At 44.1% G+C, this 14,516-nt stretch overlaps 1 protein-coding gene across 2 annotated transcripts in view; it reads right to left on the bottom strand.

Annotated features, from left to right (window-relative positions):
- syt1a (synaptotagmin Ia) overlaps positions 1 to 14,516 on the bottom strand; it is a 231,418-nt gene that overhangs the window by 161,756 nt on the left and 55,146 nt on the right. Inside the window, exon 3 of one of the 2 annotated variants that reach the window (XM_035426718.1) lies at positions 5,474 to 5,613. The exons of the other annotated variant lie outside the window; for it this stretch is intronic. The gene's annotated coding sequence lies outside the window, so the exon portion shown is untranslated. The remainder of the gene's footprint in view (positions 1 to 5,473; positions 5,614 to 14,516) is intronic. 2 annotated transcript variants of the gene reach the window in all.

Genomic DNA, 14,516 nt, shown 5'->3' with positions numbered 1-14,516 from the left:
AATGAACAGTTGAGGATTTTTTAAATTTATCAAGGATGATTCATATATTTGTAAACTTTTGTACACAAAAATAGCATTTTTGAATTTTTGATTGCGCTCTGATGAAAGACATTCGGATTAAATTTAATTCAGTAATGCAGTTCATCAGTGCTGCGCTATTAACGGAAGGAACAGGAAAAAAAACAAGATCTGTTTGAAATCCTAGGGCTGCATCCAAGTTATAAAACATCCAAGATGAGCACTAAACAGGGCAAATAAAAATTAAATGTATGCGCTTAAAATTTTCCTCAAGCGCAAAATAAGATTTGATCTACTTGCTTGTAAGTTATTAGGCATTACAAATTGCTCTCTGTGTGACTGCACATTTTGCAGTCAAAACTCACAGAATTCAAATTCCCTTAAAGCACCGGAAACAGCAGCCAGCGATGTGAGAAAATAACAGATACAAGAATATGCCCAGAAAGCAAGTAGGGTGTGCAACTACTGAGAAGTGTTGAATTGGGTGCTGGAGCTGGCATATTCCATTACACCCTAAGTGACTTAATGTGGGAAGGAAAAAAAAAAAAAACATTTTCATCAGATTCCCCCCCCCCCAACTTCAAAATTAGCATGGTATAAAGACCAACTGTGCCACTTTCACCATACAAAATGGCTGTCCATTCACCGTAGGGCCATAAAGTCATCATTTTCAGATAATTGCCCCAGATAGTGAATTCAAAATGGTTGAGGTTAGTGCAACGACCAATCAGCGAGATTGGCAGGGAACCCCCCCCCCCCCATTCCTCACTTCCCTAGAGACTCTGTTCACTGCAGCAGAGAGGATGGATGGGAACTACCAATTACAGGACCATTAGTGTTTTTTTGGGGGTTTTTTTTACGCCATCAAGATGGTGGCCAGGTGGTCGGCTATGTCGTCTTTCACATTAACGCTAACGCCGAACTGCACGGCTGCTCCCTTTTCTGATCCCACTCTGCATCCGGTTTGGAATCAGACAGCAGAGCACGAGGATGGACGACAGACGCGCAGGGATAAAACAGCAGGTCAGAGGGTCGAAAGGCAGGAAAACATAAACCAGGTTTTCCCGGTTAAACAAAGGATTAATTAAAAAAATAATAATAATAACATGCAGCCTTCTCAAGCTGTGTCAGCACAAACACGGTTGAAGCGTGTTTATTCATTTAGCTATATTTTCACAGCACGCAGCCGTCAGCCTCATAAATCAACAGATTCGGGGTATCATGAAGTCTGCGCATCACCACGACTGCCTATTTTTTTAAATCATTTTTTAGGGGGCAACTATATATGCACCAGTGAGACTACAGGAGTGATGTGAAGGCATTTAAAAATGATTCATGTTGCTGCCAATGAAATATAAATGGATGGATAACAATGGATAAATCAATGGATTTAATTCCAAGCATATACCCATTGGATCTGTTCTCCAATAAATAGATTCTTCTCAAACATTTTATTCAACATTGTATTAATCTGCAACACTTGAAATGCACTACCGTGCTGTATAAAAGGCCTACCTGAGGTATCTCACAATACGCCTCAATATTGTGTCTTGGCGGGAAGAATCAATCCAGATCGCATTGGTGAATAAAATAACACCTGTTTGCGTGGCCTTTTCAGGGTTACACATTGAAGAATATGGGACTAAAATGCTCTGAAATGTCTGGGACTAAAATGCTCTGAAATGTCTCCTGTGTCAGGTTGCTTTAGTCACAGGGACCTGAAACCTGTTGTGTCTCTTAAGTGTCTGAGGTGGTAGAGCAATGCCAGGAGAAACAGCTGCTATTAACCGCAGTGGGGGGACTGAGAGTGGTGCCGAGCCCAGCCGAAGGGCTTCCTTTGGCCAGCTAGCATCGAATCACCTCAACAACAAAAAAAAAACTTCAAAGGTCCACTACAGGAAGCCGAAAAAAAGACGGTTGGCGGTTGGACTGATTTCAGGTTCAGTTGCATTAGCCAGGAGACTGTGGCTCTCTGCTTCCATTTTAAAGCGAACATAGAGGGTTCTGCAAAAAAACCCTCTATCTTTGAAGCGGTCCTGGGGTTTCTCTTGAACTCTCAAAATAATCAGCACAGTCAAAATTGAGCACTGAGTGGCCCAATAATAAGACAATTAGTCGGATCAAGGTCACAACTTCCTGGCTGGAATTAAACCTAGCGTCTACAATACAGGCTGTTTGCATGCACATAGGGTGCCGCCTACACACACATGAAATACATTCACACCAAGTCCACTCATTCACAAATCAAATTCAGATTTGGATGTTTAAACTGTGTACAAGGCAAGAGAAGCTAGATGCAGGATTTGCAATAATTTGTTAGACCAGCCACTGTGTCAGGGTACACCTCACCAGGAAATGTTGTATGACTACAATTAAATGTTTGTATTTCACTTAAAATGTTTAAATAATCTCCATCTGCACACAACGCGCTTGTAATTAAATAATAATGTTCTTTTGCAAATTTAACCTTGTGTGTTTAACTAAGGACTGCATGAGTGTTCTTTCAATCAATGATTAATTAATTCCTAAAAGGAATACTTCATTCACCCAACTCCGCAATAAAATTAGGCTTGGATTGTTAGCCTCCTCCTTCTCAGTTCCTTGAACATTTCAGGTGGCTTTTGTTGCCAATACGAAAGCAAAGGAACTTAAGTTTGACTAATATCTTGATGTCAATTTATTGCATTCAAATGTTGCTGTATAAACAATCATTTAGAAACCAAAAGAATTGTGTATTTCTTCTCTAGAATCCAGACATTATGGAGCTCGCTGTATATACAGTGCCCTCAAGAATTGGCAATCTTTGTAAAAAGAAAAGAGTAAAAACACTATGAACTAGCTTGATCTTGCACTCAAAATATGAGTGAAATCTAACCTTTAGTTGAGGTAAACTTGTTTAAAAAAGATGTTTTCTTCCTCAAAAATGCATGTCACAGCCACTGCCACCCCAGGAAATTGTCATGAACAAAAACAAATAAAAGTATGCTGCCATTTCTATTTTACTTTTCTCTGAGTTCTCTGAGTCTTCAGGAACTCATCCATGACTACCTGTTTCACTACGGTACAAATAGGAGGCGACACACTCTCTTGGTTGCCAGGCTCATCAACATGGGGACGATCAGGGGAGACAGATGAAATGAGACAAAAGGTTGCTGGCCTTCATAAATCAAGCAATGGCCACAAAACAAACAACACCTGAGAATATCCAGCTTTAGTGTGAGAGTAATAATCATCCAGCGCATAACGACCTGGTGCTGTGAGGAACCTGACTGGAAAAGGACATGCAAGTGCATCTGACCTGCTTGCGCAGTGAGAACGGATGTTTGCGGAGCCAAAATCGTTCTCTGAATATCACATCTCCAGAACAGCAGACGCTAGTGTCTGGGTCACCGAATCTCCAAACCCACAATTAGACACAAATGTCAAAAAGCTATTTGGACGGTAGAAAGCACCTACTGTCATCAAAGCACAAACGAAAGGGCCTGGAGATTGATAAAAATGTCATTGGAAGTTTGATTTCTATGGTGAGATGAGACAAAAAATAGAGCTTTTTGGTAACCAAGACCGCAGGTGGGTTTAGTGTAAAAAAGGGATAATCATGCAGAACAGACCTATTCCCCATGGCGAAGTATGCTGGTGGATATGTGATGTTGTTGAGCTGTTCTGACCTAGTAGGATACACAACATCATGGAAGCCATTAAATACCAGTAGATTTTAGACCAAAATCTGGCTGCCTCTGCCAGAAGGCGAAGTGGTCTCATGGGTGGATCACCCAGCAGGACAGTGATCTAATCCATTCCTCCAGATTACAGAAGGCTCAGTACCTTCATCTAACAAGAGTAGGGTGCACAAAGTACTAAGTCAAATGGTCCCAGTAATTTTAAGGAATGACTTTTTCAGATTGAATGCTTTTGAGTAAAACACTTTTTTTCCACTAACCAAAATCAGGCTGTCTCTGCCAGAAGGCTAAGTGGTCTCATGGGTGGATCACCCAGCAGGACAGTGATCTAATCCAGATTAAAGGTAGAAGGCTCAGTACCTTCATCTAACAAGAGTACGGTACACAAAGTACTAAGTCAAACGGTGCCAATAATTTTAAGGAATGCCTTTTTCCAGATTAAATGATTTTGTGTAAAACATTTTTTTCCACTAACCAACGGTGTCACAATAAGATTACTTCATTTTCTCATATAGTTGAGCAGAGAAAACATTTGATAAACAGTAAAATTATTATTATTATTTTTTTATCCAGCATTATTTCATGATTAATTGAGGGTGACGATAATCCTGGAGGGCTGGGTATTTACGGGCACATTCATACGGGCTCGCTGTGGTCAGGTGAGAAGTGTGACGGCCCGCTGCGATTTTCGCGACGCCGTTCTCGGAAAAAAAAAAGGGAGATGAAATGGGTTATGCTGCGGGTTCTAGATTAAAGCTCGGCTGACAGTAATTTAAAGCCCATTTCGCCCATTTGTACACTCACTGTGTGAAGTGGAGGGGAGATAAAAACTTTCCTCAGGAAATCTGCCCAGGCAAATGCACGCGTAATGTTCTCTACTTGCTTGGAAAGCTGTGATAGATGTTTTTGCGGCCGGTGAGGTATAGAGTCCCTCACAGGTCCCTGGGCGTAGCTGCTCTCTCAGGGGGGTTTTCTGACTGACAGCGCTAGCTGAAGCACCAGCTTGCTGTCTCTGTCGGTCAGGCACCACAGTGCACTCGGGCTCAAAACAATAGGGACTAATGTCCGCGTCGAAATCACACATTACGTCCTTTTCGTTTTTTGTAAAGTCATCGACCGTGCTACTCGTGCTAGGCACGACCCAATCCATCAACGATAGGCAAACAGAAAAGCTGTCCCTATTCCAGTGTCTAGGGGGCAGGGGGCGGGGGACTGCAACTGAAGAAAAAAATTAATTCCCACAGCAATCTGCACTGTAAGAAACTTTTTGGAAGTATTTCTTTTTGGAAATTTCTGGCTCTTAATAGTGGGTGTGGCTGCCCAGTGACCCAAAATGTCACAAAGAGACAAATAGCTAGATATTTATAATGTCGGAAAAAAAAAAAAAAATCCATTGGTCCATATTACAGAATAATGGACTAATTTACCATCAGAAAATGGGTTTCTGGGGTGAAGTTCCCCTTGAAATAAAAACTTGACTTCCAACTTTACTTCATACTGCACTCTTCACCGGCACATCCGACTGAAACACACACTGCAGGCACAGGAACCCTCGATATGAACCCCGACACAGGAACGATGACGGTGACCCAAAAAGAGAGAGAGAGAGATAGAGAGACAGACAGCGTTTTAATCTGAGAGGGCCCCGCTTGTTCTCATATCCCTTTAATAAGAGAGCCGGAAAGGATGGCGGGGAGGACGGTGGAGAGGACGGCGGCATTTCCGCCGCGCCGCGCCAACGAGCCGCAGGACAATATCCGGAGAGAGGATATTACCGTCGGGGTATCTGCGTCTTTCATCGGTCTCAAATCCTCCGTCCTTTTCCCAGAGGTGTTCCAGAGCCCAGTCAGTCTGTCCACGCTGCCCTTCGTCTGATGCAACGACGGAACGACTCCTGCTCGGCGACCAGGGCATTCTGGGATAGGAAATTTAGGGTGAAATACTGTGGCTTTTTTTTTTTTCTTGTAAACTTTAATTCGCTTTAGTAATTTATTTAACACAGTATTGTTCATTGTTTCTGAATACCCGATGGTCTTTTAAAAAGCAAAAACAAATAATAATAATAAAAATCCTTGAATGTTTGCTAAAGAAACCACAGCATGTAGCAGGCTACTTAATATTTGTGCTCCCTCAAAGGTGCTGTTTCGGTTAGGCTGAGCTGAATAAATTGATTTTGAAATTCTGCTATTTATTCCTTATAGACATATTCCGTTCTTATCCTCTCCTATTCTGTCTGGTCTTTTGTGAAATAAATATGCTGAAATTACTGACGGTATCGGCCAACTGCAGCGCCAATAGACTCAAATGCCCGGAAGGTCGAAAACTCTCTGGGTGTAATGAGATGCATGTAGAGCACAAATTGCCAATTTGGTCATTTTGGAACATAAAAGATGACTTTTTTTTGTATCTGTATGTGAGCCTCAAATAACTGATGAGAGCAAAAGAGATAAAAACATCACACACACACACACACAACACCACACAACTTTCACTGATGAATATTGCTGTACAGGAAAGTCTCAGGGCTTCTTCCCTTTCTGTGTGTGTGTTTGTGTGTTGGTGTACAGTGTGTGTGTGTACGTGTGTTTGTGTGTGCGTGTACAGTGTGTGTGTGTGTATGTGTGTGCGTGCGTGTGTCTGTGTATGTGTGTGTGTGAGAGAGAGTGTGTGTGCATGAGTGTGAGAGAAAGTGTGTGTATACAGTATGTGTGTGTGTCTGTGTGTGTGCGTAAGAATGAATGTCTGCTTCGCCGGGTGTACACTGGGCCTAATTACTTTTACTTTGTTAAATGGTGTTTCCGCTCGCAGCGTGAGCTGAACAGAGATAACAGAATGTGGCATTTATTAATGCCGAGGCGAGCCGGGGACGGTGCGGCAAAATCTGATTCAACTCATCATCTCCAGTCTGACGCCGGAATAATCAAATACACACGCCGCTCGTGTGACGGCACACAGTCACCGGGAAACAGAAAACAGGCTCTTGCAAATGTTCACTGTCAGTTAAAAAAAAGAAAAACAGAAAAAAGTACAACGCGGCCTGTCGGAGTGCATAATCCTTCCCCCGTGCACGTGAAACACATGATCACAAGGCTGAAAAACAAAGCTTGCCAGTCAAAGACTTGCCATAAGTTACGTGTGTTATTTTAAGTGTCAAGCGTTTCACGGGTAGCAGTGGTCCAATTATGAATTAGCCCTCAATGTGCTGTGCGCTCTTTGAATATATAAATCACACTTTGCAGTCTGTACATGCTTCTATAAGGACAACTGATTTACTAATTTCAGAGATCATTTGTGGTTATATTCCTGTTAGTTGTAGTTGGACATGATAGTCCTCTGTATATATTTTTTTTTATCTGATCCTTGTAAAAAAATTGTACACCATCCTGGATGAGACAATCTATCAAAAAGATAAAAACAGCAATGGAAAAATATAGCTGTAAATTTCTGCATTATTTTTTGTAACTGGACTCAATTATCCCAATTATCTGTATTTGTGTGCCCTTAATGGGGATGCCATAAATGTTAAGGGAAATTCATTACTCAATGACTTCCCCTAATGGAAAAAAGAGCTGTCAGCGTACGGCTGTTTGCTTAACTTGCTACACGCACGTACAGGGAAATTATAAAAGGGCCTGCGTTGATAAAGGTAGGAACAAATATCACCTGAAAGCTTCCCCCGTTTTGCTCTGCAATTTCCTGCAGCTCAGTCCAGAGAAAATTATTTTCCTGCCGTAATAAAACTCTGGACGTCCAATGAGGGGCAAGGTCAGGAAGGAGAGCAGAGGCTAATGTAAATACATGTGTCCTTAGAAACAACCTAAGCCTGCATTGTCTTTGCACGTGAGTTCAAAAGCTCCACGCCAGGGGTAACCAGCCCTGTTCCTGCAGATCTTCCATCCAGTACGTTTTCACTCCAAACCTAACAAAGCACACCTCGTTCAACAGCTAGAGCAGGGCTGCCCAGCCCTGTTCCTGGAAATCTATTGTCCTTGTTGGTTTTCACTCCAGCCCTAACAAAACACACTTCATTCAACAGCTAGAGCAGGGCTGCCCAGCCCTGTTCCTGGAGATCTACCGTCCTCGTAGGTTTTCACTCCAACCCTAACAAAACACACTTCATTCAACAGCTAGAGCAGGGCTGCCCAGCCCTGTTCCTGGAGATCTACCGTCCTCGTAGGTTTTCACTCCAACCCTAACAAAGCACATCTCATTCAACAGCTAGAGATCTCATTGAGCTGCTTATCAGTTGAGTCAGGTGTGTAAAAGTATGGTTGAAATGAGAACCAACAGGATGGTAGATTTCCAGGAACAAAGTGGGTTGCCACTGTTTTTGGCACTTTGATTGGAAATTTTAGAAGTACAGACTGGAGACTTGCACTTTAAAATCAATCCCCAGTTGATCTGGACAGACGAGAGTGACTAAGCAGCACTGATATAGCAAACACACTGTCGGCCCCAGGTAGAAACCAGCAGGTATCACCACGCAAGAACAGCCCTGAGAACAAAGTTTTCATTTTAATGAGCTGAGAGGCAAAGTTATTTAAAAAAATAAATAGACTGAGCATGTGGCAGAGTCCTATGGGAAATGCTGTAAACCATGTAACGTCTGAGGGGGGGGAAGAAAAAAAAAAAACCAAGTGTACGGATAAATGGTCACAGTGGCTGGCGAATAAAAAGGAAATGAAATACGAGAACGTTTGTAAAGCGTTCGTATTTCCATAAATCATTTAATAACGGGGCCCGACGGGCACCGTGGGCCTGCGACCGCCCGGCATGAACTCGCCGCGTTCCGTAAGAGGAAGAGGAATGAGAATTAATGGTCCGCGGACTCATGAAGACAGAGGCCGTTGTTATCGCTGCAGATGAAACCCGTGGAGGAGGTTCACGGGCCCACTGCGGTGGACCCAACGATGATGGCGCTCCATCCCTACGCAACGGGGGGGGGGGGGGGGGGGGGGGGGATCGTTCGAAATAAACAGATCCTAAGGACGACATTTGTGGTCTTTGTGCAGACGGGGGAAGTCACTGTGTCAACTGAATGGCTGTTCTGCTCACAGGGGGTCCCCTTTCCTTTCTTATGTTCAAATTGATCGTTATTTTCACACACTTTCGGCAAACGAGATATTTATTCTAACAGTTAGTTATCGCGCTCAGTAATTTTTTTCCCTGGGAAATTTACCGTTTCTACCGCTTACTATGGGTAAATATACTTAGCGTGAGTATGACATTCAGCATCATGGAGATCACAGGATCACCATGGCTCCCAGGTAACAGTACTAACGGCACCGGTCGCGTTTCAAGTCACACACCAGTTTCAGTTTGGGAGACGCTACAGCAAATTATCAAAGATAAACAACCTAAATGCAGGATTCCCTCTGCACCAACCCACTCCACTGTACTTGTTCCTTTTGGGGGTGACGGAACATCAAAGTCTGCATTATTTTCAATAACAACTACCTAATTAATATGTTTATTTTTATCCGCGTACAAAGAGAAGAGAAGAATGGAGGATGATTAATCTGAGACTTGCGCAGGGAAAAGATCGCATTCAGCCCTGCCTGATCCAGGGTGTATTTTTACAGATGAAAGAAAGCATCAAACAGAGCTGACAGCAAGTATGGGAGTGGATTATGATTCAGTGCTCTCTCTCTCTCTCTCTCCCTCCCTCTCTTTTTCTCTCTCTCTCTCTCTCTCCCTCCCTCCCTCTCTTTCTCTCTCTCTCTCCCTCCCTCTCTCTCTTTCTCTCTTTCTCTCTCTCTCTCTCTCCCTCCCTCTTTCTCTCTCTCTCTTGCTTTCTCTCTCCCTCCCTCTCTCTCTCTCTCACTCACTCTCTTCCTCGCTTTCTCTCTCTCTCCCTCCCTCTCTCTCTTTCTCTCGCTCCCTCCCTCTATTTCTCTCTCTCTCTTGCTTTCTCTCTCCCTCTCTCTCTCTCTCTCTCCCTCGCTTTCTCTCTCCCTCCCTCTCTCTCTCTTTCTGTCTCTCCATCTCTATCTCTTTCACTCGCTTTCTCTCTCCCTCTCTCTCTCCCTCTGACTCTCATGATTCGGTTCTCTCTCCCTCTCCCTCAGAAACCAATCCACTCTATAGGTTTAATCTCCACAGTATCCCCAGAAAGAGAGCTTATAACTCGACAAATGCACTCCAGATCAAACGGGAGTAATCCCCATGCATTATTCATCCTTTTATTTTATGTATTTTTTGAAACAGCAGCTGTCAGTAAGCAGACGCTCAGATCGTTTTTTTTGTTTTGTTTTTTTTTTTTTTTGCGCTGAAACTTATTTGCACCTCCGTTGTTTGTTGGGGTGTGCTGCAGCAGATGGGAGCAGATTTATTTTTTCTTTTGTCACGAGGAAGGTAAGGTGGAAGTAAAGCATCCGCAAAAGATCTTTTTCTCTCTGTGAGTGTGAACCTGAGCGATGACAGCAAGCAAAGCCAGTGACGAGGCTATGCACCTCGAACTGAAACAGTCGCAAAGTCAGCAGAAGGGCAAGAACTAAGCCTGTCATGACAACAAGCTGCACATGAAACACTAAAACTAGTCACAAATGGCTCAGGTCAGGCAGGAGCAATTTACAGCATGAATACCGTTTACCTCGATCTCATTCATTTCACCACCTCATCATGTCTCTTCCACTTTACAGTGACCTGGGACATTGTAATAAGACAACAGTGGCAGAAATGTTGATTATAATCCATCCGCAGCATTTTGTGTCATGAAGAAGAAGAAAAAAAACAGGGAGTATGGACATTATATTATATGGCCCTTAATTAAAGTGACAATGGGTAAACCTTCAGTCTAATTTGCTAGTGACAGATGGAACATGAAGAGGAGCTCTCCTTTCACAAGATCTGATGACCCGACTGGTGCATGGATATGTTTTGCTGGTTACTAAGCAACGCTCATTAGTTTTGCTCTTTAATACAGGGAGGAATGGGGGGAATGTACTGTATCTGTTCAAAAAAATTTTTTTTTTTAAAAACCTAACATTTTTAGATTCATTTTGTCCATTCAAACAATTGAACTGGTTAAAAGAGAGCCTGACACTAGAGGTCTAAGATTAAATATTGCCAAGATACTGCTGCCAGGTAACGTTTCAAGCTATGTTTGAGAAAGGCTGTGATATTATATGCTACCTGGGGTCCCTTTGGTGATTACAGCAGCCAGTTCATCAACATGGTTGACTGTTAAAAAAAAACAAAAAACAAGAAAAAGTTAAGGAACGTAAACTAAATTAAAGCTCTCTGTAAAACCCTCAGAAGAGAGACTTGATTTATTGGGTATAATTCCTGACTGTGTGCAAACCTGCAGGAAAAAAGAACAATCAAAGCACTTTAAAAAAAAAAAAAAATTATTTGCATATGGATAGCAAATCAAACGGAAAACATTTTTTTTCAATCACATGAAATGAGATCCTTTTGAATTTTCGGAAACCCCCCCCCCCCCCCCCCCCCCCCCCCCCCACTACCACGCCGCTCGGTTCTTGAGTCCAGCGCTCCGATTCCATTATGGCAGAGGCCAGCATTTCACACCCCATCTCCTTTGATCTCGCCCTCATACAATGCAGGAAAATGGAGAAGATATGGTGATTCAAAGGGACCCGTGATAAGCGAGAAGAAAAGAATTGTGAAAGATGTGCGCAAATAATGTGCCACTGGAGGACATACCTCTCCGGTCATGAGCTGACCCTCAACCGATACGCTGAATTTAAACTTTAATAAAACACAAAGAGATGAAACAGAAAAAACTGCCCACAGTTAAATGAGATTAATATGCATATTGGCATGTTGATACCGTTTCACACATGGGTCCGACTTTTATTAAATGCGTGTGCTGTTTCTTTCTTCATACGATTTGCAATTATAGTGCTCCACAGGATTAATGAAAAAAAGACTATTATTTAATTACTGGCTAATAAATCTAATGAAAATATCGACTGAATCCAGGGTTTGTTGATGGAGGAATACAAAACAGATGCAACACCAAAGAATATGTCATTTACTTTAGAGGGAATCATATGGATCACATGCTGAATTTCTAGCTGTAGAAATTATAGGCTGTACACTTAATCAGTATTATTGGTTTGAGTTTCCTTCGCAGTCACCCTTACTGACCATACAAGTGGTGAGTACACCGAAAGCAATGCCTGCTGGGACAGCACTGTCAAGACACAGGTCAAGTGTCCCACAGTGACCTTACTAAAATGGCTTACGTTTCGTGACTCTGTTAACACCTACAGTCACCTAAAATTATTTTACTTTGGCCCGGAGTCAAGCCTGGCAGGCGGAGAGTGTAAATCTTCGCTGTGACATTGGGATGCTCTTGAATCCGCGCCGTCTATGGTCGCTGAGTCACGTTTCTGTCGGTTTTCTCGCCGCGGATCTGAACGGGGCCGGCCTGCGCTACTGAGCGTGCTCAAGCACTGCTCCGCTGGGATCAGTCAGATGGTGTTTTTTAATTAGCTCCCCTGGAATTTCCTTTTCCACGCCGCGTGATGGTCCCGCGCTCGATCTGGAAGCTGCGTCTTCCCGTCAAACGCTCAAACTCGCTCTCTTTCTCAGATAAACACACACACACACAAACACACAAATGCATGCACACACACACACACCCACACATAAACACCCACACACACACACACACCCCCACATACACATATATATACACACACACGCATATACACACTGCGGAAGTGGGGGACACTATCAGCAGACACAGGTAAGGCCTTTGATCTTCACCTCACCTCCAGTATTCTGTAACGCACATGCCGAAATCACGATGTGTTCCACACCGCAACTTTGCCACAGTGCCTTTCTGAGGACATAACCTCTCCATCTCTACGTTCAGTTCCAGGGCCAACGAGGAGTACCATCGCCGTCCAGATTTATTTTTTTATTAGTTTATTTTTCCCACTTTTGGCAGGGGGGCTGAATAATTAAGAGCCAGGAGCAGCGGTTTCCTTAGACACGGGGAGCACGCAGAGCAGCGTCAGCCGAGGGAACATTTGATTAGGCCGCCTAATCCGCTTTGCCTGACGCAGGCGGGGCTGGAATTGGCCTGCTGACTGGCGGGGGAAAAACAGGGGGATTAAATTAGCACCGCGGGCCGGACGAGGGGCTGGGGGGCGATTCCTGCAGCACCACCAACCGGGCCACTCCCTTGCCTCTCCCCCGCCCACCTGCCTGTCTGACAAAGGGAGAACACTCCTGAACTGCATCGTGGGAAACCAGGCCTGCTACATTTCCGGCGCGCAGTTTTTCCGGTGAAACCGTACTCTTGTTTTCCATGTACAGAATGGGCGTGTTGATTTTGGGAGCAGTTAAGGTTGCAGATTACCAGATTTTCGGCAATTGGGCATTCGCTCATTTTTACTGCATCCTGGTGATTGCATACATAAAATGCTTTATTCCATCAAAGTATTAACATGCATTTTTTGCATGCTTGCCACATCACAGTGCCCTGGCTCTCTGGGTAACCTCCTTTCTGGAACATCTGGGATCATACTGCGGCCGGCATGTGACGGACCACATTAAATTCAGCTTCATATTTGCATTCAACAGCCACCTGTGGGCGAACGATCTTAAGTGCTCACGGTTCTTTTTTTATCGTTAACGGAAACAAAGGAGCAGAACACATTTAGCGCGTTTCCCGTCCTGGAGATCAGTCCTGCTTCTGTTTCCTCTGTCTGTCCTTGCTCTGGGACACTGGTGCCCACACCTTACCCTCTCTTTTCCATATTTACCACGGTCCTTCTGCCCGGGGAAGAAGCCTTAGCCCACGTGTCAATCTAATCTCCATCCAGCTGACTCATTTCTAGAATGGGGCAAATGGCTGCTGGCTGTGGTCAGGCACCACAGAGGATTCCTGGAACTGAACAAGGGGGAGGGACGGGGGCTTCACATTCTAGGTTTTATTAAACAATTACCTGACAGGTGACAGCCATTACTCCAGGGTGAATGGAGAGAGAGAGAGAGAGAGAGAGACAGAGAGGAAGGCAGGTGCAGGTGAAACTCTATCTGTGGGCAAACTCTGTTCTCTTCGAAAGATGCGCGTGTGCATTATGGTCTTTTACATTACATTTATTTGGCAGACGCTTTTATCCAAAGCGACGGACAATAAGTGCATACCGAAGGTCACTGGAACAACAACAAAACACTGGTGCGATAAGGTACAATACTCATTTTGTAACAGTTATTCATAGCCATGAACTAGGGGGCAAGACAAGCTACAACATCAAGATAATGATACAAAGTGCAACATACTGTGCTGAATGGAGGGTACATGTAACATGAAAGTGGCACAGGAAGTACGTGTGCAGCATGAAAGAGGGGGATTTAAGCGATAAAAACGATCCCAGATTGGGAGTGCCCCGCAGAGTGGCGATAGTTAGTTAGTCCAGGCATAGTCTGAAGAGATGCGTCTTCAGACCACGACGAGCCTTTTGAGCAGAACTGCAGTTCTTTTACATGTCATTTTATTGTCGCGCTGCCAAGGGGACACACTGTGCCGACCGAGGGGGTCTGCTCATAAAATCTCAGAGAGCTTTGATTGGCAGTGACTAACTCTCTCTGGTGGGGGAAAACGCACTTTAAAAACACCTTCCAAACGATATGGCTTCAACCGAAACCACCCCCACCCCCCCCACCCCCCCCCCCGAATGACCAATAATGGCCTGGTCCCGGTCCTGAGGCTTCTTTAAACGAGGAAGCTTCACGCAGAGGCAGATCTTTCCGGGCCGTTCCTCTGCACGTCTGATTGCGCGTGTTGTTTTTAATACGGGCCCTGGCTTCGCCGCGGCTACCGAGAGGAGGCCAACATCC

This window comes from Anguilla anguilla, chromosome 7 (genome assembly GCF_013347855.1).
Source record: "Anguilla anguilla isolate fAngAng1 chromosome 7, fAngAng1.pri, whole genome shotgun sequence".
NCBI classification, from domain to species: Eukaryota; Metazoa; Chordata; class Actinopteri; order Anguilliformes; family Anguillidae; genus Anguilla; species Anguilla anguilla.
Note: the sequence above shows the minus strand (reverse complement) of the source record. Positions and strands in the feature narration are given on the sequence as shown.